The sequence below is a fragment of the Narcine bancroftii genome, chromosome 1, assembly GCF_036971445.1.
Source record: "Narcine bancroftii isolate sNarBan1 chromosome 1, sNarBan1.hap1, whole genome shotgun sequence".
In the NCBI taxonomy this organism is placed as follows: Eukaryota; Metazoa; Chordata; class Chondrichthyes; order Torpediniformes; family Narcinidae; genus Narcine; species Narcine bancroftii.
Window position 1 is genome coordinate 322,273,040 of NC_091469.1, and position 25,958 is coordinate 322,298,997.

A 25,958-nucleotide genomic window follows, 5' to 3' on the forward strand; every position below is an offset into this window, starting at 1 on the left:
CCTTCTTTTCTGGAGAGGGCTGGTATTCTCCTACCAGCCACTACTCCATCACGTGACTCCTCATCCTCTCAGGTTCTCTTTAGTCATATATTATTGCAATAGTCTAACAGTGTGTAGTGATATATATATATATATATATATAATGCTGCTGCTCTCTACATAAGTGGCTGGCCTGCCCATGAATGACCCCAGGTAACCCCTCCCCCTGTGACCTGGCCATAAAGGTCAACCTCCCTGCCTCCTTCCATTCATTCGAGCACATGGAGTTGGGCCAGCCGCAATCTAGTGTGATAGGCTTTAACCCAATCATTCCTCACTTAGTATTCAGAGTGTGTAACAGTGCAGAAATTATCAACATCTCGTTCAGAGAAACACAAAATCTGCAGAAGCTGGAGTCTTGAGCAGGCAAAGATTGGCCAGAGGAACTCAGCAGGCTAGTTGACATGTGTGAGTAGAAATTGTCAGTCGACATTTGGAGCTGAAACCCTTGATGAAGGCTTCATCAAGGGTTCAGTCCCAAAACGTGGACTGATATTTCTATCCATAGATGCTGTCTGACCTGTTGAGTTCCTCCAGCAAATCTTTGTCTGTGCAAGATCATATAGCCTGGTTAAACATCAAGGAACAGAATTCAGAGGAATTGAATCACAGAGTTGGAAATGTTCCCACAATTCAATGCAAGCTAACATTTTGGTGTCACTTAGAAGTAAAACAGCTTGAATAGTCTTTGTGTTTATTTATCATGTTTTCGATGAATCTATTAGAGCATGCAGAGAAAACCCAACCACTTGACCAGTGGTTCTCAACCTTTTTTGCACTCCACTCACATCCCACTTTAAGTATTCCCTATGTGATCAGTGCTCTGTGATTAGTAAGGGATTGGCTAAGGTGGGATGTGGGTGGGAAGAAAAAGTTTGAAAACCACGTTTTAATCATCCCTCATTGACTCATTATGTGGACGGTTTCAGAACTCCAAGGAAATGGACCAATGACAATTTTTCTCAAGCAAAATATTTCAATCACAATTGGATCTAGAGCAGTGGTTCTCAACCTTCCCTTCCCACTCACATCCCACCTTAAGCAATCCCTTACTAATCACAGAGCACCGATGGCATCGGGATTACTTAAAGTGGGATGTGAGTGGAAAGAAAAAGGTTAAGAACCACTGGTCGAGACACTTTAAAGGCCGATTGGCCATTAATTCCTGGGATCACTTGCAAGCGGGAAAGGAGCTAATAAAATGTTGCAACTGGGTGTCCGATCCTTACTGACAAGATTAAACTGAGTCGGATTGCTTATTGCCACTCGTGAAAAGCTTTGTAGCTTTGTTTCTGTGTTGCCATTAGGTCAACAAACTGCTTCATTTGATTAAAACCTAGGAGCTGCAGATTGCATGTTGCACTTCATTGAAAGTCTGTTATGTTGAATCAACAATTACTTGGCTATATGAGGCATGCAGGCAGAAAAGATCTTATGGAATTATAAATGACTGGAATAGATCATTTAGTGCAGCTTGCAGTGAAGAGTCAAGTGAATTAATATCAATATAATTTTTAAAGAAAATAAATGAGTTTCCAGTTGATTGAATGGTTAACCGATTGTACAGTTTCATGCTAATAGTTGATAATATATATATATTGGGTTTCTTCCTTCAGCCGGGAGAAATGTTCTTTAAGCCCTCTGTTCCAGTCTCCTGACGGAAGTGAAGGTACCGCCAGATGAGTTGCAGGGAACGGCTCGGTTGACACTACCAAGAACCAGCATGTACTCAAGAAATGGGAATGGGGATGGGGCTTCTGGCTCTATAAAGAGTGGCACCGGGGCTGTTCCATTTTACAAGCATTTATTAACAGATGCTTCAGTTGCCTGTCTACCGAATATGCTGGTGGCGTTCTTACGACCCATCCGTCAGTCGCTCATTGGCGGCAGGGCTCCTGCTGCTCATTGTTCTGTCTGTCCGTCCTCATGAAAGTGATGTTGTAGCTGGCGGTCTGTGCTGACCTCTGTGTCTGCCATCACTCCATACTGTGTGGAACATTCAGTAAAAAGCAGCAATGCAGATGCTGGAGTCGAGGATCAATCTAAAAGTAATCGCATAGTGTAGCTTTCAGGGAATTAGTCATAGGACAATAACCCTCATAAAAATTGCAGCAACTTTGCCCAATGATGCAAGCAGTGCTATACGGGTCTCTCTTCTCCCATTTGTTCAAAATTGTTGGTTCAACTTCATGAACAACAAAATAATACAGCAAAACTTCCAAATAATGACAAGCATTGGAAATATGTCAATTTACATGTGGCCTATTCAATTGCCTGCCATTTTCTCCCCTTCTCCTCCTCCTGAAGTAGCACAGTTGGTGTAGTGGTTAGCGCAATGCCTTTATGGCACCAACGATCGGGGCCTGGGTTCGAAACCCATGCTGTCTGTAAGGAGTTGGTACGTTGTGCCCATTTCTGCATGGGTTTTGCCGGGGGAGGGGTGCTCCAGCTTTCTCCGACCGTTTGAAACATACCGGGGGTTGTAGATTAATGGGGTGTAAATTGGGAGGCACGGGCTCGTGGGCTGAATGGTCCTGTTACCGGGCTGTATGTCTAAATTTAAAATTTAAAAGCCATGAGCCGCCATGGGACAAATCTCCATGAGAAGCAAGCACCCTTCTTCACAGGTATGCTAGCATTTTGAGTATCAGGAAGCAAAAGCAAATTCTTCCCATGGGCAGCGAGAACGCTTAACGACCAAAAGAACTGCTCACACTAATCATCTGAGACCCTCATATGTACAAAGCAATATCACTATCTATTTATCTATTTGTATATGCGAGTACTTATCCTGCATATGTATTGATATACAGTGTATGTATGTGTGTTTATGTCTGGTTGTGTTGCGACAGAGTATATAGAAATGTTTTGGGAGATAAATTGGGAAAGGTTTGTTAGAGTAGGTCACATGCAAACACTTTAAAACAGATCTTATTTGAAATACTAGAGCTATGGTGACGATAGTGGCTTGAACTAGAGCTTTGAAGAGTGCTCAAAAGACTTCACTAATGGATGATTGTTTATCAAGGCAACAGATGAAAGAGCAAGCTGAAAGGAGAACTTGCTGTTGTAAGAGGGTCATGTGGTTTTGCAAGCAGAGAGAGTCAAACAGGCTTTCTCTCTGAGAGAGATAGAGAGAAGCAGAGATCACTTGACAGTGTTACAGCCAGCAAGAGGAGCTGGGACTGGAATATGACAAGCTGGCAAGAAACCCCAGTTTGGAAGATGGCCTAGTCAAAGCCCTTGTGGTTCATGGAAGAGGAGAGGACTGGCTGCCTAATGTTTCACTTGGAATAAGAGAAACAAAAAGGAATTCTGTGGTTACTTGAAAAAAAGAGGTTAACATCTGGAGAACCCTGAGGAGGCAAGTTTTGTCAGCAATACCCTGGAGTGGCTGATTAAAAAGGTATCAGTTGTGGATGTCCAGTGAAGAACAAATCTTTCTCTGAAAACTGACAAGAAGTTTCCTGAGCAGTAACCATTTACCTTTTGAGCACCAAAGGCTGGTGAACTTTATAAATGTTAAATTCTGTGCACAGTATAAGAATTGCCTGCAACCAGTGAACTTGGAGGAATGAGAAGTGAGATTGGACTGGGAATTAAATAACTTTTCTGAACTTACACTACACATTACATACATGTGCGCTTGGAATTAGAAGGGGATTAAGTTAGGTTAAGTTAATAGTGATGTTAAATTTTGATTCTATTTTCATGTTTAAAGATAATTAAAAGCAACTTTTGTTTAAGTAACCATTTGTCTTGGTGAATATCTATTGCTGCTGGGTTTTGAGGTCCTCTGGCCTCATAACAGTGTGTCTCCACCGAGGACCAGAGAATGCTGTTTCATTGGGTTGCACTTGTTCAATCAGATGACAATGAATTCGACAAATGAAACCCAAAACTATCAGACCCCTTCATTTACATTATTAGTACCAAGATTATGTGATTGCCAGGTGTAGAGCTCGTCGAAAGAACCAAAGACTTGTTGATCCAAACCAAGGCTTTTATTAGCAAAAGACCGGAGCTCTTCACAGGTGGCCGACCAGTCCGGAATGATCCGACCTGGCTAGGGACACAACCCTTTAAGGCCCAAACAATAGGTGTGGCTTAGCTCTCAGCCAATCGCTGTAAGCACAGTCTAGATACAGTAACTATATACACTATGTACATTGGTGATAGATCTGTACTATCACACCAGGGCAACTAAGTCTCCATGGAGATCCCTACCAACTCCTATTTTGGCCCTCCAACCTAGATCACTCTAAGCCTCCAATTGGCCCACCCACAACTGCGCATTTATTTTTTTATCAACATTGTAACAGGAAAACAAGATCATGGGAAGACTAAATTGGTTAGTCTTTAAAAAAATTGGCATGATGATGCTCAATGACGGATTAATATATTTAAATGAATACAAGGCACATGATACCATGCCTGGATGGGCCCAAACACCACGATCTATAAGCCTGATACCATCCAAGACAAAACAGCTCCCTTGATTACCACCATATACACCACTGTAAGTATTCATATCCCCCAGCAGTGCGAGTGTGGTTGCCTCATGTCTCAGTGAATGGGTACTGCAAGTTACTCACCCAAACCATCCAAATGCATCTCCCTGACCAATGATTTTGGCCAACAACTGCATCTGTAGGTTTCCCTCCATGTTGGTTTGTCCTTCCTTGGCATTGGTCCTCAGTCCCAGAACTGTCTCTTGGGCAGCATTTCGGAGAGTGACTTCACCAGAGGGAATACAGTGGTTGAATAGGGTGGCGCCTCGATAAAGATTGCCATGTATTCGTGACCTTCTCAAGGAGAATGGGGTGTTCCTTTCTGCTGTTCTCACTTGCCTACTCTTCCTGCTCAGAATGGTAGTGTTATGGGGAGGGAGAGCATCCTGGCGCCCACAAGGGACAACCAGAAGACGGCTGCACTTTTTAAGTGGAGACCGATCCAGCTTTATGGCGAGCAGCAGCAAAGATGGGCCTGACGTTTGATGGCACCGTAGACTGATGTGGTAGATTGTGAGTGACACTTGCGGTGGAATTGAGTTGATCCCTCTGCCCAGCAGTCATAGAATGGTTACTCTATGAATGAGGAGCTCCATTCACGAGAACCTCCCTCCTATGCAGGAAGCTTCCTTTCCATTCCTGGCAATGGAAGAACATTGAGTGACCTCAGTGTAGGTGATAGAGGGGATGGAATGAAAATGGAAAGATGGATCAGGAAAAGGGGTTAAATATTAAACTTATGCAGCCCAGTAACACGAGACCATGCCCCTCAAATACACCAGTTGACCCACAAACCCCAGTACATTTCAAACAGTGGAAGGACACCAGAGCATCCGTAGGACTCCCGCGCAGACACGGGGAGAACATACAAACTACTGACAGACAACGGCAGATTCGAACCCCAGTCCCAATAACTGGCGCTGTAATAGCATCGCGCTAACTGATATGCTCATTGTGCCGCTTGGAAGGGTGATGTGAATGTTTGGGTATGGATGAAGTAAAGGTTTGTTTGATTTTGGGTGTGTGGAGGGAGTACGTGTGTGTGCATGTGTGTGTGTTCATGTTGTGCGCGCACGTGCATGCGTGCGTTCTTACCCTGGCCAACATTGCACCAATCCTCTCCTATCAGGCCCAACACTCCTGCATTCAGTGCATTTACATGGTCCTCTTGACAAAGCAGAAAACTCTCTACCCCTTTCTTCTTCAGCCATTCCCTTCTGTATGGCAGCCATTTTGTATGCCATTGCTATCTACCTCCCATGCAAGTGTCCCCACAAGGCTGGAATCCTTCTCTCTTGCTGCACACACATCCCATTTCTGCACATCCACCTCCTGCCCCAAACACTGCTTGAAGCATTCAATTTGCCAATTTAATTCTTGCAGCGAAATAAAATGAATGCTGGCATTCAATGTACACTTTAGCAAACCAACAAAAAGGATGTTTAGTTTCCAGGAAAGTACACCAAGCCTTCTCCTTTCATTTTATTTACATAAGATAGTGGCCGATCATCAAAGGTATGTGGAAGTTATCAGGAAGATAAGCCGAAAAAAGCTCAAGCCTGAAACGTTGGCTACCGTATATGCCAGTGTATAGTACAATCCAAAACTTAAAACCATCACCTCCAAAATCAGGGTCAACTTATATGCTATATTTAAAATCTGAACCTTGACAGCAAAGTCTCACCACCTCTACCATCTTCTCCTTCCCCCACAAAATCCTATCCACATCCAGCTGGTTCTAACACACGTGCTCACCTCCACACAAATGACAACAATGAGAAGAAAGGAAGCCTACAATTTTCTCCTGTGTCATTTCACAGTCGAGGAGAAAATACTCCAAAGATTTTGTAAAGGACCATATTTAACGTCAGCCCCGTGTGCGTATTGAGGGGCATTTCCCATTCAGTGGGAAAAACCCGTGCAGCCTGTTTGTTATCAACAAAGTCTCAACACCTCCCCACAGGGTCTATCCACCCAGTCTAACTGCCTTCGGCTCTTTACAGGCTGTTACAGGACCTGGTTGTGGTATACTTTAAAATTAAACATTTACAGGATAATGTGGTATCAAAATATTGTTTCAGCATCACTCTGCTGGTCAGTGGCCAGTGGTAAGTTCCTGACTTGAGGTCCTCCATTTTAGGTGGAAAATCTGGGGGTCTTCCAATATAGAGTCGCCCTTACGCCAGTGTAACTAGTATATATCTTTAACCCCTGTGTACGCTGCGTGACCTGCTGAGTTCCTCCAGCATTCTAGTGTATTTACTGTGATCACAGCATCTGCTGACTTTCTTGTTTCATTCCACTTGCTTAATGATTTACTCCTCTGGATTATTTTAGATGCATTTTGTGACCGGTCTCTAAAGTCATCCCATTTCCAACAGCAAAAGTACAAAGGTCTTAGTGGCTTTTTCCTTGTTCCCTTAGAGGTAAATGTGCATTGGTTACTTTCATGGGACATAATTAACTCTTCCTTTCCAGACATTATATAAATCTTGCCATTTTTGTTTTCCTTAAGTGTGGACCAGAGCTGTTTTAAACAATCCGACAGATCCTCCCGAACAAGCTGCCCAGTTGCTTTTATTTGATTTGATTAGTTGGGGTGTTTTTTTTTTAATAAATATTTCTTTATCTCTGTTTTCTTTGTTAGGAGAATTATTTCTAAAGCGTCATGTTTTCCCTCTTTGGAATTTATATCTGATACTTAAACTATGTAGACTTGGACAAAACATTTTAATTGTGTCATTTCTATTCTCCTTATGCAGTGTTCATTATGATATACTAATAAAAAGATTGAAAAAGAAAGAAAGAAAGAGGTTAATGTGCTCTGCTCATTTCGAATTGATTTGAATCACATCAGCAGAGAGGAACAAATCCCCTTGACCATTTTACCTTCAGGCAACTCATTCGCTATTTTTCATTCATGCTCTATCCCAAAATATCTGAAGAAAATAAATCTCTAGCTTGCTTTTATTTTCATTATAGCAAATAAATCTGTCTCTCGGTAAATCCCTTAATTTTGTCCCGATTTTAACATGATCTTTTTTTTGTCATGAGAACTCAACTCTTTTATATATAAAAAAATTAAATCCCTATGAAACAAAAGCATTGCATCAAATTTTTTTTAACCATTTAGTTATAAATTGAAGTGTGGTAAAGCAGCTAATATTTTAAAATGGTAGGCTACTTCAACCCTAAATGTCATATATTAGTTTAAATGGATTTCAGTCCCCTCTTAATTGGCTAACTAAATTGGCGCGTTAATGTCAGGGGCCTTTCTGTGGTGTAACATTTTAGTAATCAAAGGCCCGATTCAACAGATAATAAAGAGGTTTAACCTACAGGTTTCAGTAGGTCGGTTCCCAAACACCCCACCCATTACTTCAATAGAGAGTAAACTTGTAAGAAGGAGGACCTGATCTCAATCTAGTCATTCTAGCTGGTCAGGTTCAATTTAAAAAAAAGGCGAGTTCTGTACGAAGAGGATTTTGAAGTTAGATGAGAGTGCATAAGAGTTTAAGCATAGAGGTTGAGGGTGGGTGTGGATGTCAAAGGGTGGCACAGATGGCGCAGCACCTTAACAGTGCCGTCGATTGGGACGAATCCCACGCTGTCTGTAAGGAATTTGTACATTCTCCCTGTGTCTGCGTGGGTTTTCCCCAGGTGGTCCAGTTTCTTCCCACCATTCGAAACGTATGAGGCGAGGGGGTGTGGTAGGCTAATTGAATGACACGGGCCTGTGGACCAAAATGGCCTGTTATCATTCTACATTTCTAAACTTATTTAATTTTAATGAATGGGAGGCCATTGTTAGAAAAGGGAAAAGAAAGTGAAAAGAATTGCAATAAAATGACCAAATGATAGAAAGCTCAGCAGGTCAGGCGACATCACAGTGGGGTATGGTTGCTGCAGAGAAACAGATCGGAGGTCAATCCACAGGACCATAAGAGTGGCAGCGAGGATCACTGGAGTCTCCTGTCTCTCCATCAGTGTGATCTACCAAGATTGGTGACTGAAGAGGACACGCAAAAACATTGAGGACCCCTTCCACACTGCCCACAGCATCTTTCAGTTGCTCCTGTTGAGAAAGATGCAGGCGAATCAGAGCCTGTACTACCAGGCTCAGGAGCAGCTTCTTCCCATAGGCAGTGAGAATGCTGACCGACCCAAGGAACTGCTCACACCAATCATCTGAGACTCTTCTATTCATGAAAGAATATTAATTAATTTATTTGCAAAGATGAAATATTTGTTCTGCATATGTACTGTTTGCCTGTAGGTGAGTTATGTCTGGTTGTGTGTCTATGTGTTTTGCAACAAGGACTGGAGAACATCGTTTCATCGGGTAATGCTTATGTAATCAGATGGCAATAAACCTGATGATCTGTGGAGAGAGAAAACCTTGGTTAACATTTCAGGTCTGAGTCTCTTCTTTTGATCCAAGGATCTCTGACGCAGGATATCAGACTTGAAGCATTACTGCTGTGACAGAGTATGTAGATATGTTTTCGGGAGATAAATTGGGAAAGGTTTGTTAGAGTAGGTTACATACAGACACTTTAAAACAGATCTTATTTGAAATACTGGAGCTCTGATAATGATAGACATGTCAGGTCCAACAGTCTTTCAAGGGTGCCCAATGAACTTCACTAATGGATTGTTGTTTACAAAAGGCAACAGATGAAAGATCTTGTCCGAGCCGCAGACTGTCTAACAGGGTCATATGGTTCTGCAAGCAGAAAGAGTCAGTCTTTCTTTTTGAGAGAGAAAGAGAGAGAGAGAGAGAGAGAGAGAGAGACAGACAGACAGACAGACAGACAGAGAAAGACAGAGACAGAGACAGAGGCAGAGATCATTCTATAGTGTTACAGCCAGCAGAAGCAGCTGGGACTGGAACAGGACAAGCTGGCAAGCTTTGGAAAAGCCCCATTTGGAAGACAGCCTGATAAAAGCCCTTGTGGTACATGCAAGAGGTGAGATCTGGCTGTCTAATGTTTCACTTGGAATAAGAGAAACAAAAAGGAACTCTGTGGGACCTTAAAGAAAGAGGTTATCATCTGGAGAACCCTGAAGGGGCAAGTTTCGTCAGCATGGCACTGGAGTGGCTGGTTAAAAAGGAATCAGTGGTGGATGTCCTGGAACAACAAATCTCTCTCTGAAAACTGACAAGAACCTTCCTTTCAAGCACCAAAGCCTGGTGAACTTCATAAATGTTAAATTCTGTGCACAGTATAAGAATTGCCTGCAACCAGTGAACTTGGAGGAATGAGAAGTGAGATTAGACTGTGAACCAAATAACTTTTCTGAACTTACTCACACATTACATACACATCCGCTTAGAATTAGAAGGGGGTTAAGTTAGGTTAGTTAAGTTAAAGTGTGATTCTGTTTTCATGTTTAAAGATAATGAAAAACAACCTTTGTTTAAGTAACCATTTGTCTTGGTGAATATCTATTGCTACTAGGTTTATGGATCCTCTTGGGCTCATAGCACTGCTTCAGTTTCTGTCAGTGCTGCCTTGACTGATGAATGTTTTCAACATTTACTCTTTATTTTAGAGAAGGCATTTCAGTGAACAGAGGATGGGAGGTCATTGCAAAACTAGAAGGAAGAAAGGGACGAGATCTGAAATTAAGGATGCCGTTAATCAGCAAGCTGGAATCTTATAGGAATGGGAATATGGGGCTGGATATGGGGTGCAGGTTGGTTGAGGTGTTCATTTACAATGGAGAATGCTCAAGAAAGAGACTAAATGAGTGTTTCCCTTCAATCAATCTCCTCCCATTGTTTAGAAAAGGGCATTGTTGATGCTTTTGTTTGGCCAGTTCCTCGTGGTCAATGATGATCTATGGACTCGGGTGACTGATAAGCTCCATGCAGTAAGTGAATTTACGGAAAGTGTGGAATGGCCAGAAGGACACATTTATTGGCTGAAGTTTCAACTGCCCGCTCCAAGGCCAGTTTACCCATTAAATAAAAGAAATCAGATTCATTTCTGGTTTCTGGAGGAATAGATCGATAGATTAAATTTGCAATTTGTTCCAGGTGGGCAAGGTGGTTTGAAATATGATGCATTCCTTCTGCTTCTCTCTGATGCTGCCTCACAGACTTGATGTTCTCAACACTAGAGGTGAACAGGAATTGAGGAGAAAATGGCCCACGGTTTAAAATTATACCAGTACGGTCGTGGGGATGTTCACTAATGATCCATAATGTCATTTGCAAGTCTCAGATAATGAAGAGTTGTGCTTAAATGTGATTTCATCAATGCTGCTAGTTCTTGTCTCAAAAAAACATTTGCCCAATATGGCCTTCCCTTAACAAATCCCTGGTGATGGTCCTTTCTTCTCTAACTGGTGATTTACACTCTCTCCCCCAAATATTTTTTTTTAATAACTTGACACCCATGATGTTCTTCAAGATTCAAGATGCATTTATTGTCATTCTCATAAAACAGGGTCATATTATCGGAATTGGTTTTGCCTGTTGTAAGGCAGAGAGATTCGCCATCAACGGAAATTGCCTGAGGTGCTTTTACCATCCAAGAGAGAGAAGCAAAAGTGCGTCCACACATCCCCACCCCTCCAGAGTCACCGAGTGTCCGTAGTTTTGGCTCCAGCACTCCCATGGCCTCCGCAGCTGCCCAGAGTCCAGTCCAAACCATTAGCGACCCGAGGTCTAGATTCGAACCTCCCACAGGTCAGGTTCTGCAAACAAACATCCCTGTTCTCATTGTCTATCATGGCAACATTTTTCCAGGCTTGGCTTTTTAAAACCAAGGATTCATTTTATTGCAGTCCTCATGATTGATACTTTTTAAAACTGCCAGTCTCTTTAACATGTCTTCTATCTTGATCCATGTTCATCAGTTCCAATTCTTCACCTCTTGTCAATGAAGATAAAGCTTCACCTCTTGTCGAGAGGTGCTATGAGCCCAGGAGGATCCATACCTCTTTTATGAAGATAAAGCCAGCCTATTAATTTGGAGTAATATCCATTGTCAACATATAGACTTCTGTTTTGGTCTCTTTGCCTTTCATTCCTTTCCTGCAGTGTTCAAAACACTTCAGTAAAATCTCGGGCAAGAGGTAGAATATTGAACACTTCTATGAAAGCCAACTTTGAATTCAGCCAGAAAGATGTTTTTGTTCTTGAATCCTGAGTATTGAACTAAATCTGCACTTTGCTCTTCTTTCTACTTGCGGAAGTAGATCACACAACATAATTTGATTGAGCAAATAACAGTGTTTTTTTTTAAATTACAGATATGATAAATATCCAAGCAGAGGAAGGGAAATGTTTGTCTGGAAACCACTCATTATACCTCTCCAAAGTCGAGGACGTATCAGCTGACAGTTACTTGTCTTTTGTTTTACATTCAGCTGCTTGAAAATGACATTGGAAATAGGTTTTAAATTATGACTCAAATTATTTCAAATGAATGTGGTGACCCATGACTAAAATATTCATGTTTTACTGAGCAAACATCTGTTTTCACCCTTTCAGCAAGCCAAGAAATGTCAATCATTTCTTGCTATTGTACAGAATTCAGAGCTGTTTGAAGCTACACGAGAGACACTGATTTTTCATTACAATAAATACCAGCCACAATATCAGTCCCTTCCACCAGAAACAGGTGGGGTGCTGCATTCTTACTGCATTTCTATTGCTCCTACCTTTGAAAGTTTGGCATCTAAATTATTACTCGCACATATTTTCTTCATGTTCTTGGCTACATCAATGGATCCTCATTACAGTATTGCTGGAAGCAGTTGCAGACGAACTGATTTTATTTTATAACCATTTACAGCACAGAAACAGGCCAGTTCGGAGTAAGTCCATGCCCAACATCTTCTCCCACCTAGTCCACTGACCCACATTTGGCCCATGACCCTCCACACCTCTCCCGTTCATATATTTATTCAACCTCTCCTTGAATATTAACATTGATCTTGCTCCTACCACCACTGCCGGAAGTTCATTCCATACCCCCGCCACCCTCTGCGTGAAGAAATTTCCCCCTTAAACTTTGCCCTCTTGTTTGAATCTCCACCCAAACTCTCAGTGGAAAAAGCCTGTCTGCATTGACTTTATCTTTCTCCCTTATAATTTTTTGTAAGGTCCTTTTCTTGATCTATGGTCTTTATGAGATTATATGAGTTAGTCATGCACTCCATAAAAGGTTAGCAATAATCATCATTGTTGTTAATGCACGTTGCTTTTTCTAGCATGACCATAAGACATACGGTCAGAAATAGGCTACTCAGCCCATCGAGTCTGCCCCTCCATTAAATCGAGCTGATCCATTTTCCTGTTGCCTGGCTTAAACCTTTGATGCCTTGACTAATCAAGAACCTATCCATTTCTGTCTTAAATACACCCAATGATTTGGCCTCCAAAGCCAAGTGTAGCAACAAATTCCACAGATACACCATCCTCTGGCTGAATAAATTTCTCCTCATCCCTGTTATAAAGGAACATTATTTCACTCTATTTTTGTCCACTCTAGTCCTAGGCTCTCCCATTGCCAGAAACATGTTCATACCCACTCTTTCTTGCCCTCTCAATATTCAGTAGGATTTGATGAAATTTCTAAACTCCAGCAGGTACAGGCCCAGAGCCAACAAATGTCCCTCATGCATTAACCCTCTTATCCCTGGAATCATTCTCATAAATGTGGCCTCCACAACCGCCTGTGGCCTCAAATTCCACAGATCTCCACAAGAACCTTAGCTATGTGGATTTTTTAAAATGGCTGGCATGTAGAAAGCAGAGAGTAGTAGTGGAAGGAAAGTATCCTGCCTGGAGGTCAGTGACTAGAGGAGTTCCACAGGGATCTGTTCTAAGACCCTTGTTCTTTGTGATTTTTTTTATAAATGACTTGGATGAAGAGGCGGAAGGATGGGTCAGTAGGCTTTCGGATGATACAAAGGTTGGAGGAGTTGTGGATCATGTTGAAGTTTGCCATAGGTTACAAAAGGATGTGGACAGGAGGCAGAGTTGGACAGAAAAGTGGCAGATGGAGTTGAATCCTGATAAGTGTGTTGTGATGCATTTTGGAAGGACAAGCCAGAAGGCATGGTTAATGGTTGGTTACTTAGGTGTGTGGATGAACAGAGGGACCTTGTGATCCATTTCCATACATCCCTCAAGGTCACCATGCAGATTAATAGGATACTTAAGAAGGCCTTTGGGATGTTGGACTTCATTAATAGGGAGATTGAGTTCAGGAGTTGAGATGTCATGTTGCAGCACTTGAAATGTTTGGTGAGACCACACTTAGAGTATTATGTTCGGTTCTGGACACCACACTATAGAAAGGAAGTGGAATCTATGGCAAGGGTGCAGAGGAGATTGACCAGGCTGTTGCCTGGATTGGAAAAGAAGTCATGAGGCAAGGTGAGCAGACCTGGGACTTTTCACTTTGGAGGGTAGAAGGATGAGAGGAGACTTGATAGATGGTTACATGATTCTACATGGCATAGATAGGGTAACAGAGGACATGTGTACTAAATGAAGGGAGGGAAGTTTAGGGGAAACATCAGGGGTAAGATTTTCACACAGAGAGTTGTGGGTACCTAAAATGCTTTGCCAGGTGTGGTAATGGAGGATAAAACATTGGAGGTATTTAAGAGACTCATGGATGAAAGAAAATTAGAGGGTTACAGAGTAGCGAGGGCTCGGTATATTTTTTAAGGAATATATGGATTGGCACAACATCAAGGGCCAAAGGGATACTATGGTGTAGTGTTCCATGTTCTATTTACCACCGTCTAGCTGAAGAATGGTGTCAAATTATACTAGAGCCTTCATTGAGTGGGGTGCAACACCAGTCTAACTGATTCAAGGATAGCGACTTTAAAAACAACAGAGGATTGGAGAATTACAGCAAAAAGGACTTGTAAGAATGTAGGTCCACAAAGAGCCTCTCATGATCTCAAGATGTCCCAATGTTTAGACTGCCACTGGGGCTCTATTTGGTGGTCACCGCTAGAATGTGGGACACACAGTAGCTAATCCTTGCAGAAGCACCTAGAAGATTCCTTGAACTGTTACAACTTCAGCTGTGCAAATCTTCACTTGGCCTGAGCTTGAATCATGTAAATATCAGTGGTTTCATTATTGCTTACAATACACATGGTATTATTCTATTTAGTAGAATCCTAGCGAAGATTTTGCCTGCAATGGAGAGCAACGTGATTCCCCTGTAGTTTGAGCAGTCTGATTTCTCGCCTTTGTTTTTGTACAGGGTGATGATGGTGGCATCACGAAGATCCTGAGGCAGTTTACCTTGGTCCCAACAAAGCTTGAAAAACTCATGCAGTTTGGCATGCAGAGTCGCTAGTGTCGCTGAGAATATTCTCCCAGAATCACAGTGCGGCTTTCGCGCAAACAGAGGAACCACTGACATGGTCTTTGCCCTCAGACAGCTCCAAGAAAAGTGCAGAGAACAAAACAAAGGACTCTACATCACCTTTATTGACCTCACCAAAGCCTTCGACACCGTGAGCAGGAAAGGGCTTTGGCAAATACTAGAGCGCATCGGATGTCCCCCAAAGTTCCTCAACATGATTATCCAACTGCACGAAAACCAACAAGGTCGGGTCAGATACAGCAATGAGCTCTCTGAACCCTTCTCCATTAACAATGGCGTGAAGCAAGGCTGTGTTCTGGCACCAACCCTCTTTTCAATCTTCTTCAGCATGATGCTGAACCAAGCCATGAAAGACCCCAACAATGAAGACGCTGTTTACATCCGGTACCGCACGGATGGCAGTCTCTTCAATCTGAGGCGCCTGCAAGCTCACACCAAGACACAAGAGAAACTTGTCCGTGAACTACTCTTTGCAGATGATGCCGCTTTAGTTGCCCATTCAGAGCCAGCTCTTCAGCGCTTGACGTCCTGCTTTGCGGAAACTTCCAAAATGTTTGGCCTGGAAGTCAGCCTGAAGAAAACTGAGGTCCTCCATCAGCCAGCTCCCCACCATGAATACCAGCCCCCCCACATCTCCATCGGGCACACAAAACTCAAAACGGTCAACCAGTTTACCTATCTCGGCTGCACCATTTCATCAGATGCAAGGATCGACAATGAGATAGACAACAGACTCGCCAAGGCAAATAGCGCCTTTGGAAGACTACACAAAAGAGTCTGGAAAAACAACCAACTGAAAATCCTCACAAAGATAAGCGTATACAGAGCCGTTGTCATACCCACACTCCTGTTCGGCTCCGAATCATGGGTCCTCTACCGGCACCACCTACGGCTCCTAGAACGCTTCCACCAGCGTTGTCTCCGCTCCATCCTCAACATCCATTGGAGCGCTCACACCCCTAACGTCGAGGTACTCGAGATGGCAGAGGTCGACAGCATCGAGTCCACGCTGCTGAAGATCCAGCTGCGCTGGATGGGTCACGTCTCCAGAATGGAGGACCATCGCCTTCCCAAGATCGTATTATATGGCGAGCTCTCCACTGGCCACTGTGACAGAGGTGCACCAAAGAAAAGGTACAAGGACTGCCTAAAGAAATCTCTTGGTGCCTGCCACATTGACCACCGCCAGTGGGCTGATAACGCCTCAAACCGTGCATCTTGGCGCCTCACAGTTTGGCGGGCAGCAGCCTCCTTTGAAGAAGACCGCAGAGCCCACCTCACTGACAAAAGGCAAAGGAGGAAAAACCCAACACCCAACCCCAACCAACCAATTTTCCCTTGCAACCGCTGCAATCGTGTCTGCCTGTCCCGCATCGGACTGGTCAGCCACAAACGAGCCTGCAGCTGACGTGGACTTTTTACCCCCTCCATAAATCTTCGTCCGCGAAGCCAAGCCAAAGACAATACACATGGTTCATATGATTAGACGGACTGATTCTAATTGCCCAGACGAAATTAAAAACAATTTTCCAGACTTTATTTTCTCCTACTGACTTGAGCTCAGTTTTTAGCTCCCCTAGGAGCTTCTGCACGTGTGGGGAATAGATGTGAAGTTATGTTTTAGCATGTTCATATGTTGCATTTGAAGGTCACAGATAATTATTTTTTTACTAAGTTTGCTTTCAATGTGTGACATAACCTGCATCTGTGCTTTCCCTTTTTAGGCCATGATTAGATTCATTTTAAGATCAAATTTTGGTATTGCTTCTCGGCCTTTTAGCTAAAATCAAGTGTAAGATCAAAATTTGGGCACTTATTCTCTCATTTATTGATGATAAGATGAGTTGCATGAAACAGTTTTTAAAACTGTTTTCAATTTTAACACCTTACGGTGCATGACAGTGTTCCAGCCAATGGAGTTGCTGGTGCACAGCTCCAATGACCTGGCTTCATCCCTGACTTGCAGTGCAGTCCATGTGGAGTTTGCACGCTCGCTCTGTGACCAGAGGAGTTTTCCTCCCACATCACCAGGATGTGTTGGTTGAAGGCCGTAAACATTCACTTGGACCTGACTCCAATGAGGTTAAGTTTGCTGGGCAGAATTTTATAACAACCCCCGGGGCTGAAAGCTCCATTTGAAGTGGCCCCTCTCCATCCACTCCTCTTGCTTGTTCTCCACTTTGTCTTCCTGCACTATCTTCAATCAAAATCCTGTAGATGCTCTGTTCTCGCTGCTGCCCTTAGGAAAGGATATAGGTGCCATAAGACGTGTACAACCAGGTTCAGGAATGGTTGCTACCCCTCCACCATAACATTCTAACCAACAAATTCAACCAAAGACTAATTTAAGGACTCTTACTTTGTGCATAATTATTATTATTATTGAATATTTGTTTTCTATATTTCAGTCAGTTTGTTTACATTTCTCTTTTACATATTTGGGGCAGCACAGTTGGCATAGCACAATGTCATTGCAGAGCCAACGATCAGACAGGGGTTCAAATCCCACGCTGTCTGTAAGGACTTTCTACGTTCTCCCCGTGTTTGCGTAGGTTTTCACCCACTATTTGAAATATATTGGGGGCTGTAGGTTAATTGGAATAAGTTGGGCGGCATGGACTCGTGGGCTGAAATGGCTTGTTACCGTGCTGTATGTATGTCTAAATGCCTCAATCTTTTCTTGACTACATTTTTGTTTTGCACACCGGTAAGTAGAAATGTTACCTCACCCACAGGAAACTGAATCTCAGGGTCGTACGTGATGTCATGTATGTATTCTGACAATAAATCCGAAATCTGAATTTTGAGATCTCAAAGCAATCTCATTATTTTTATTCTATTGTTACGAGCCCTAAGGACTCTAAATCCAGCAGCAATAGAAATTCACCAAGACAACGGCTACTTAAACAAAACTGGTTTTATTTTCTTAACACAGAATAATAAGATCAATATTTAACTTATTACTATTAAATTACTTAACCCCCTCCTAATTCTAAGCGCGCGCATGCGTGCGTGTGTGTGTGTGTGTGTGTGTGTGTGTGTGTGTGTGTGTGTGTGTGTGTGTGTGTGTGTGTGTGTGTGTGTGTGTGTGTGTGTGTGTGTGTGAAGATGATTCTTTTTCACTGTCCAGCCATTTTCTGTTTCCTTTTCCAAGTTCCCTGGTATCAGGCATTTTCAGTGCTGTGCACAGAGTTAAACAGTCATTACATTCAACAGGCTCTCGTGCCTTAACTTAAGTTGCTACTAGGCGGGAAGGTCTTTGGTGGCTGCAGAGAGTGCAGAGAGACATTAACTGTTCGTTGGACTCAGAAACTGATTTCCTTCAATCAGCAACTGAAGTGTCTTTCTGAAGAAACGTGACTTCTTCCAAGTTACCGCAAAGAGTTCTTCTCTTCCCCCATTTCAGGAGAAACAAAACAACCAGCCACTACAGAGATTTAGAATAGGCTGAACTCGGAGCTCAAACTCCTTCTTGAAATGGGGTCTTTGACAGGCTTTTCACTCTGCCAGCCTCTCAATGACAGCTGCCTCTCACTCTGCAGCCTTGCACTGACTGCTGGAGCTTTTATCTCTCTCTCTCTCTTTGTTTCAGTTTCTGTCCCTGTCTTTGCTTCTATCTCTATTTGTTTTTGAAATGTGATGTTTGCTTATGAAAAGTGACGTGAACTAACTAATCTTGTTCCCCCTTTTAAACATATATTTTATTAAATTATTCCATTACACTCTGGAGTTTGTGATCTCAATTTCCATGTTTTCTACTGATGTTGCCTCCTTCAACTATACTTTCTTTATTGAAATTTCCATTCTTATGTCCTCTGGATTGCTAGCGTCAGGGTATAACCAAGCCAAAATTCCAAGCTAAAACACAGTGAGTACCACAACTTTTGGAAATCAAATCAAAAACTGGAAACACTAGAAATCTGAATTTAAAAACAGAAACGACTGAAAACAGGTCAAGAAGCATTTGTGGAAAGAAAATGATGGTCAATATTTCAGGTAGGACTCTTTATCAGGAAGAATAAAAACATATACACATTTGAACATCATCCCAGTTGTATTTGTAAAGAAGTAATATTTGCTCTTCTTCCTGGTTGATATAAGGTTACTTAAAGGACCTTGAAAATATTTGAGGTGTCCAATTTCAGATTTCAGCTTTATTGTCCGAGTACATACATGTCGTCACATACAACCCTGAGATTCTTTTTTCTCTTGCAGCCCAGGCAGAATTTGCAGTGCAAAAAAATTTGTACTCAATGTGCACATGTAAACAAATAACAAATGTAAACAACTTACTGTGCAATACAGAGAGAATAAAAAATCAACAAAGTCCAAAAGAAAGTCCTTAATTGAATCCCTGATTGAGTGTTGTTGTTGAGGAGTCTGACAGTGGAGAGGTAGCAGCCGCTCCTAAACCTGGTGGTGCAAGTCTTGTGGCACCTCTACCTCTTTCCTGATGGCAGCAGCGTGAACAGAATGTGTGCCTGGTGGTGTGGATCCATAATAATTGATGCTGCTCTCCGACGGCAGCGTTCCCAATGGTGGGAAGGAATTTGCCTGTAATATACTGAACTGTATCCACTACCTTCTGCAGGGCTTTACGCTCAGGGGTATTGAATGTCCCTATGCCAGACCAGCACACTATCCACCACAAATCTGTAGAAATTTGCCAGAGTTTCCAATGTCATGTCAAACCTCCACAAACGGTTGGGCGACTTGGTTGGTGTTGCGATTAGTCTCTACAGCGATCGAATCCCACGCTCTCTGTCAGCACTTTGCACATTCTCCCCATGTCTGGATGGGTTTTCCCTGAGGGCTCTGGTTTCCTCCCAGCATTCGAAGTGTACCGGACGTGTAGGTTAATTGGGTGTAATTTGGGTGGCACAGGCTCGTGGGCCGAAATGGCCTGTTACCTTGCTGTGTGTCTAAACCGAGGAAGTAGTCTGGATTCTTGTTTCCAAATCAAAGATTTGACATATCGGAAATGTGAAATAAGCATTCCTTCCCAGTTCTAAGCAGCCTTGTGTAAGAGGTACAAAATTATGCTAAATCGAGATCAATGGATGGCTTGGGAATTTTCCAGATTCTCAGCGAGTCTTGACAATGTCTAAGTCTTTTGAGCCAAATCTTTACTCATCACGGCACCACTTCAGTTGAGCAAGATTGCTTCTGATTTCCTGTCACTACTTTTTTTTTTTGGTTTTACCCATGTGATTTCTGACTGCAATTCAAGCGAAACTGCATCCATTTCTAAAAATAGAATAGTGTCATTATTGCTGAAAGAGATAAGGAGGAGAGCCAGACCAAGCAGTCACAAGTCAAGCAGGCAGGAGATGTCGGGCCTCTGATGCGTCGATACAAGAATTCAAATAGTAGACTGAAAATTTCATTCAAATCATGATTGTTTTCTTAGTTCTGAGATAACATGAAATGTATGTATTTAATTTGTAATCTTACCTTGCAGCTTATTTGGATTGAATTAACAGTTTGCTTGTTTAAATTAAAAGCTTGTATTTTAACATTAAATTTAATTAAATTAATATTAAATTAAAACACAATGTTGGAGAAACTCAACAGGGCAAACAGTGTCCTCAATACATCAAGGATAAAAATACATAATCAATGTTTTGGAGTTGAGCCCTTGATCAAGGTGTGGAAAAATGTTGACAGGCATCTGAAGGGGGTGGCGCGTGGGGAGGAGGAGCACAGTCACAGAGACAGAAGGTAATACCTGTAGGTGGAGAAGGGAGGGAGGACACAGCAGCAAGTGGGGGAACAAGAGATGGATGGGTGAATAGAGATGGAAGGGGGTGGAGAGCTGAGGGAAAGGGGGGTTGAAGGGAAGGGAGAGCAGGTTAGCAGAGAAGTCGATGTTAATGTTATCCAGCTGGAGAATCAGGTGCGGTTCCTTAGTACATGAGGTCATGGACAGAAATGGGAATATGAGAGTGGGATGCAAAACTGAAATGGTTGGCCACTGGGAGTTCCCTGTCACTGGTGCGGATGGGGTGAAGGTGCTTAGCGAAGCGATCTTCCAGTCTGCCCCCAGTCTCTCCAATGTAGAGAAGGCCACAAAGGGAGCACCAACCGGATGCGGTAAATCAGTCCTGCAGATACACAGGTGAAGTGTAGCTTCACCTGAAAAGCCTGTTTGAGGCCCCGGACCGTCTGAGGGAGGAGGTGTGGGCATAAGTGTGGCACCTCCTGTGGCCGTAGGTGAAGGTGCTGGGGGAGGGGGCATGGTGACTAGTGAGGAGGGATGAGTGCATGAGGAAGTCATGGAGGGAGCAGTCCCTACGGAAGGCAGGGATGTTGGAGAGGGGAAAATATGTCTGCTCATGGAATCCTGCTTTAAAAGCTGGAAATTCCAGAGGATAAATTGTTGGATGTGGAGGGTGATGGGGTGGTAGGTAAGGTCGAGGGGAATCCTGTATTTGTTGCATCTGGGTGCAGAGGGGGCTAGGTCAGATGAGCGGGAAATGGAGGAGATGAGGGTGAGGGCTGAGATGATGATGATGGAGGGGAAGCCACATTTGTGGAAGAAGGCAGACATTTCAGGAGATCTGGATTGGAAGACCTCATCTCGGGAACAGATGTGGCGGACACAGAGAAATTTCAAGAAGGGAATAGAATCCTTTTAGGGGACAGGCTCTGAGGTAGTCAAGGTAGTTGTGGGAGTTGGTGAGTTTGTAAAATATGTTGCTGGAAAGCTTGTAGCCCGAGATGGAGACAGAGAGATCCAGGAAGGGGAGAGTGCTGTCGGAGATGGACCAGGTGAGTTTGAGATGGGGATGGGAGTTGGACACGAAGTACTTGGCGAGCTCATCGATATACTGGAGGAAACGTTGGAGGGTCTTGCCTGTGTCAGCCTGCAGCATGGATTGCTCCACAAAGTCCACAAACAGGCAGGCGTAGCTGGGACCCATGCGGGGACCCATGGCTACTTCTTCGATTTGGAGGAAGTGAGACAAGTCAAAGTTGTAAAGGAGAAGCCATAAAACTTTTACCCTAACCATAGCACACTCCCACTGAGCCAGAAGATTATGACTCCAAGCCTGTAGTCTAGTCCATTTGTCTCTTTACTGGAGCATTAACCAAGATCCCAACTGCCTTCTCCAGCAGAGTTAATGTGAACCAGAGGCAGCATTGTTCGAAAAGGATCTGTCCAACATCCTGCCCTTTACCTAGCCTTTCATTCACACCACTCTGATCGATGAATTACCTCAATGCTGTTTGTTGAATCTTGCTGTGTACCAATTGGCTGCTCACTGTTCTCCATTCCTGCCAATCACACTTGCAAATAAACTTCATTGGCTACAGGTTGCTTTGGATACCCCATGTTGCAAAGCACACTTTCATGTTAATTCATAAAAATGTCATGCAAATACAACTCTGATTATCCAAAAGGGTCGGGATCGGGCCCATTTCGGATAAACGTTTTGTTTTGAGAACCGGTCATTTTTTATAAACAGCCCAGTAGCAACAGCAAATGACTTGTAACCATGTTTAAATAGCAACAAACAACAAAGGAAGGCTTTTTAAGCATTAAAAATAAATGTTTAATTCTCACCGAAAGAAATGCTGGCCGCCTCCCATACCGACACCTCCTCGCCGAGGCCTTGCTCGTGCCGGGAACCCGAGGGTCACGCTCCTGCCCAGGAGCTTGAGGTCCTCGCTGCCGCCAGGAGCCCGAGGTTCTCTGCTGCTGGCGCCAAGAGTCCATGGTCAGTTCGGCTCAGAAAAAATTTTGGATAAAGAAGGATTTTGGATATCCTCGTTTATCCAAAATTCTGAAGATTTCGATTTCAGAGAATTGGAGTTGTATTTTCAAACAGTAGGTTTTCATACTCTCATTTGCTGCAGTCAGTGATTACAACCTGCTTCAAAAGGATATCAATCATCCCAGTGTCCAAGGAGAGCAGGGTGAGCTGCCTCAATGATTATCGCCCAGTAGCACTCACATCGCCAATTCTCTGGGCAACTTAGCCACCCTCATTAAACCCCACATCATATCCCTTTGGAGTGATATTCCATTTCACCTTCAAGTTTGACAAACAAGTCAATGCAGTGGTAAAAGCATTTTCCAACTCTGCAAAATCAAATCATTCCTGAAAGACCTCAAGAAAGTTACCCACACCCTCATTTTCTCCCATTTAGACTACTCCAACTCTCCATATATGGGAATTAGTCAGTCATCATTATCCTGGCTGCAATTGGTTTAGAATGTGGCCACAAGGCTCCTTACAGGAGCCAAGAAGAGGGACCATATCACCCCAAATCAGGTCCCCCCTTCACTGGCTGCCAGTACAAGCTCAGGATAGATTTTAAAGTCCTCTAGTTTGTTTACAGGGCCATTAATGGACTAGCCCCGTCCTATATCACCGATCTCCTAACACCCCACTCCACTTTCAGACCCCTCAGATCGGCCAATTTAGGGTGCTTGGTTGTTCCGCGCTCAAATCGCAAACCTGGGAGAGATCGCACCTTCACGATAGCAGCCCCCAAACTGTGTAAAAACATTCCTCCCTCTGTAAAATCAGCCCCTTCCTTTAACTCTTTCAAATCTGTTCCCGAGATGAGGTCTTCCAATCCAGATCTCCTGAAATGTCTGCCTTCTTCCACAAATGTGGCTTCCCCTCCATCATCATCATCTCAGCCCTCACCCTCATCTCCTCCAGGCATTTGGAAGTGATTATTGTATGTATAATTCTGATCCTTAGGTTCCCATTTCCTACTGCCCTTTAAATAGCTGCTTAAGTTGAGACTGTATTTTGGTCAACGTGAGTTGTTTTTAATGTGCTATACACAAAAGAGTCTGGAAAAACAACCAACTGAAAAACCTCACAAAGATAAGCGTATACAGAGCCGTTGTCATACCCACACTCCTGTTCGGCTCCGAATCATGGGTCCTCTACCGGCACCACCTACGGCTCCTAGAACGCTTCCACCAGCGTTGTCTCCGCTCCATCCTCAACATCCATTGGAGCGCTCACACCCCTAACGTCGAGGTACTCGAGATGGCAGAGGTCGACAGCATCGAGTCCACGCTGCTGAAGATCCAGCTGCGCTGGATGGGTCACGTCTCCAGAATGGAGGACCATCGCCTTCCCAAGATCGTATTATATGGCGAGCTCTCCACTGGCCACCGTGACAGAGGTGCACCAAAGAAAAGGTACAAGGACTGCCTAAAGAAATCTCTTGGTGCCTGCCACATTGACCACCGCCAGTGGGCTGATAACGCCTCAAACCGTGCATCTTGGCGCCTCACAGTTTGGCGGGCAGCAGCCTCCTTTGAAGAAGACCGCAGAGCCCACCTCACTGACAAAAGGCAAAGGAGGAAAAACCCAACACCCAACCCCAACCAACCAATTTTCCCTTGCAACCGCTGCAATCGTGTCTGCCTGTCCCGCATCGGACTGGTCAGCCACAAACGAGCCTGCAGCTGACGTGGACTTTTTACCCCCTCCATAAATCTTCGTCCGCGAAGCCAAGCCAAAGAGATACATAAACTAAACTAAACTAATCTACAGTAATGAAATGCTTTGACAGGTTGGTCATGGTCAGAATTAACGTACCCAAGCAAAGGTCTGCAATTCTATCATCACAGTCACTCCACATCAGACTCAATAACACTGGCTCTCCACTAACTCTGAATCACTTCAAAAATAGCAACACATCTATGCGACTGCTCTTCATCGACTACAGCTCAGCCTTCAGCACCATTATTCCCTCAGTGCTGGTCAAGAAGCTCCAAACCCTGGGACTCTGCACCCCCCTCTGCAACTGGATCCTTGACTTCCTCATTGAAACAACACAGACAGTACGAATTGGAGACAATGTCTCCTCACTATCAATACAGGTGCACCTCAAGGATGCGTGCTTAGCTTACTGCTCTACTCATTATACAACCACGACTGAGTGACCAGGCCCAATTCTCATGCCATCTACAAATTTGCTGATGACACCACAGTTGTCAGTAGCATCACAAATGGCAAAGAGGAATCGTGCAGGAGGGAGATCGATCAGCTCGTTGAATGGTGTAACGACAACAACCTTGCGCTCAATGTTAACAAAACCAAAGAGATGATTGTGGACTTCAGGAGGAAGTTAGGAGAACACGACCCAGTCGCATCAGGAGCTCAGTAGTGGAGAGCGACAAGAACTTCAAATTCCTGGGTGTCAACAACTTTGAGGATCCATCCTGGAGCCTCCATGTCAATGCAAGCATGAAGAAGGCTCGCCAGTGACTGTACTTTATGAGATGTTTGAAGAGATTTGATATGTCACCGAGGTCTCTCAAAATCTTTTATAGATATACCGTGGAGAGCATTCTGGCTGGTTGCATCACTGACTGCTCTAAGGACAATAAAAAACTACAGATGGTTCCTAACTCGGCCTGCGATATCACGGGCAACAGGCTTCACTCCATCGAGGACATCTACATGAGGCGATGACTTAAGAAAGTAGCCTCAAGAATTTCCACCTCCCAGGCCATGCCCTCTTCACTCTGCAACCATCTGACGCAAGGGTACAGGAGTCTGGAAAATGTGCGCTCAACGGCACAAGGACAGCTTCTTTCCTGCTGCCATCAGATTCCTGAATAATCCATGAGCCAAAGACACGTCCTTGGTTTGACTTTAACTTTTTTTAAGGTGGTTATTATATGAACGTTTGCCCTGTGACGCTGCTGCAAAACAGCGAATTTCACGACTTGTTCATGACAATAAATCTGGATTTTGATGTTAATTCTGATTCTGATTCTTTAAAAAGACGTAACTCATAGGTACATGCAGGTAAACAGCTTTAGTTTAGTTCGACCTTTGTCAGGAACAGTTACACAAATGCACACAAAATTTGAGAAAAGAGCACCTACAGATGGCATCAGTGATCCTGTATGCGAGTGTGGTTGGCTTGTCAAGGCAATAGGTCACAACGACCCTTAAGACCATCCATTCTCAAGTGAAGAGCAAGTGACCTTGTGCACACATCCTCGGAAAACAGGATGGTGTTTGCCCACATTTAAGGATTCTGCATCATA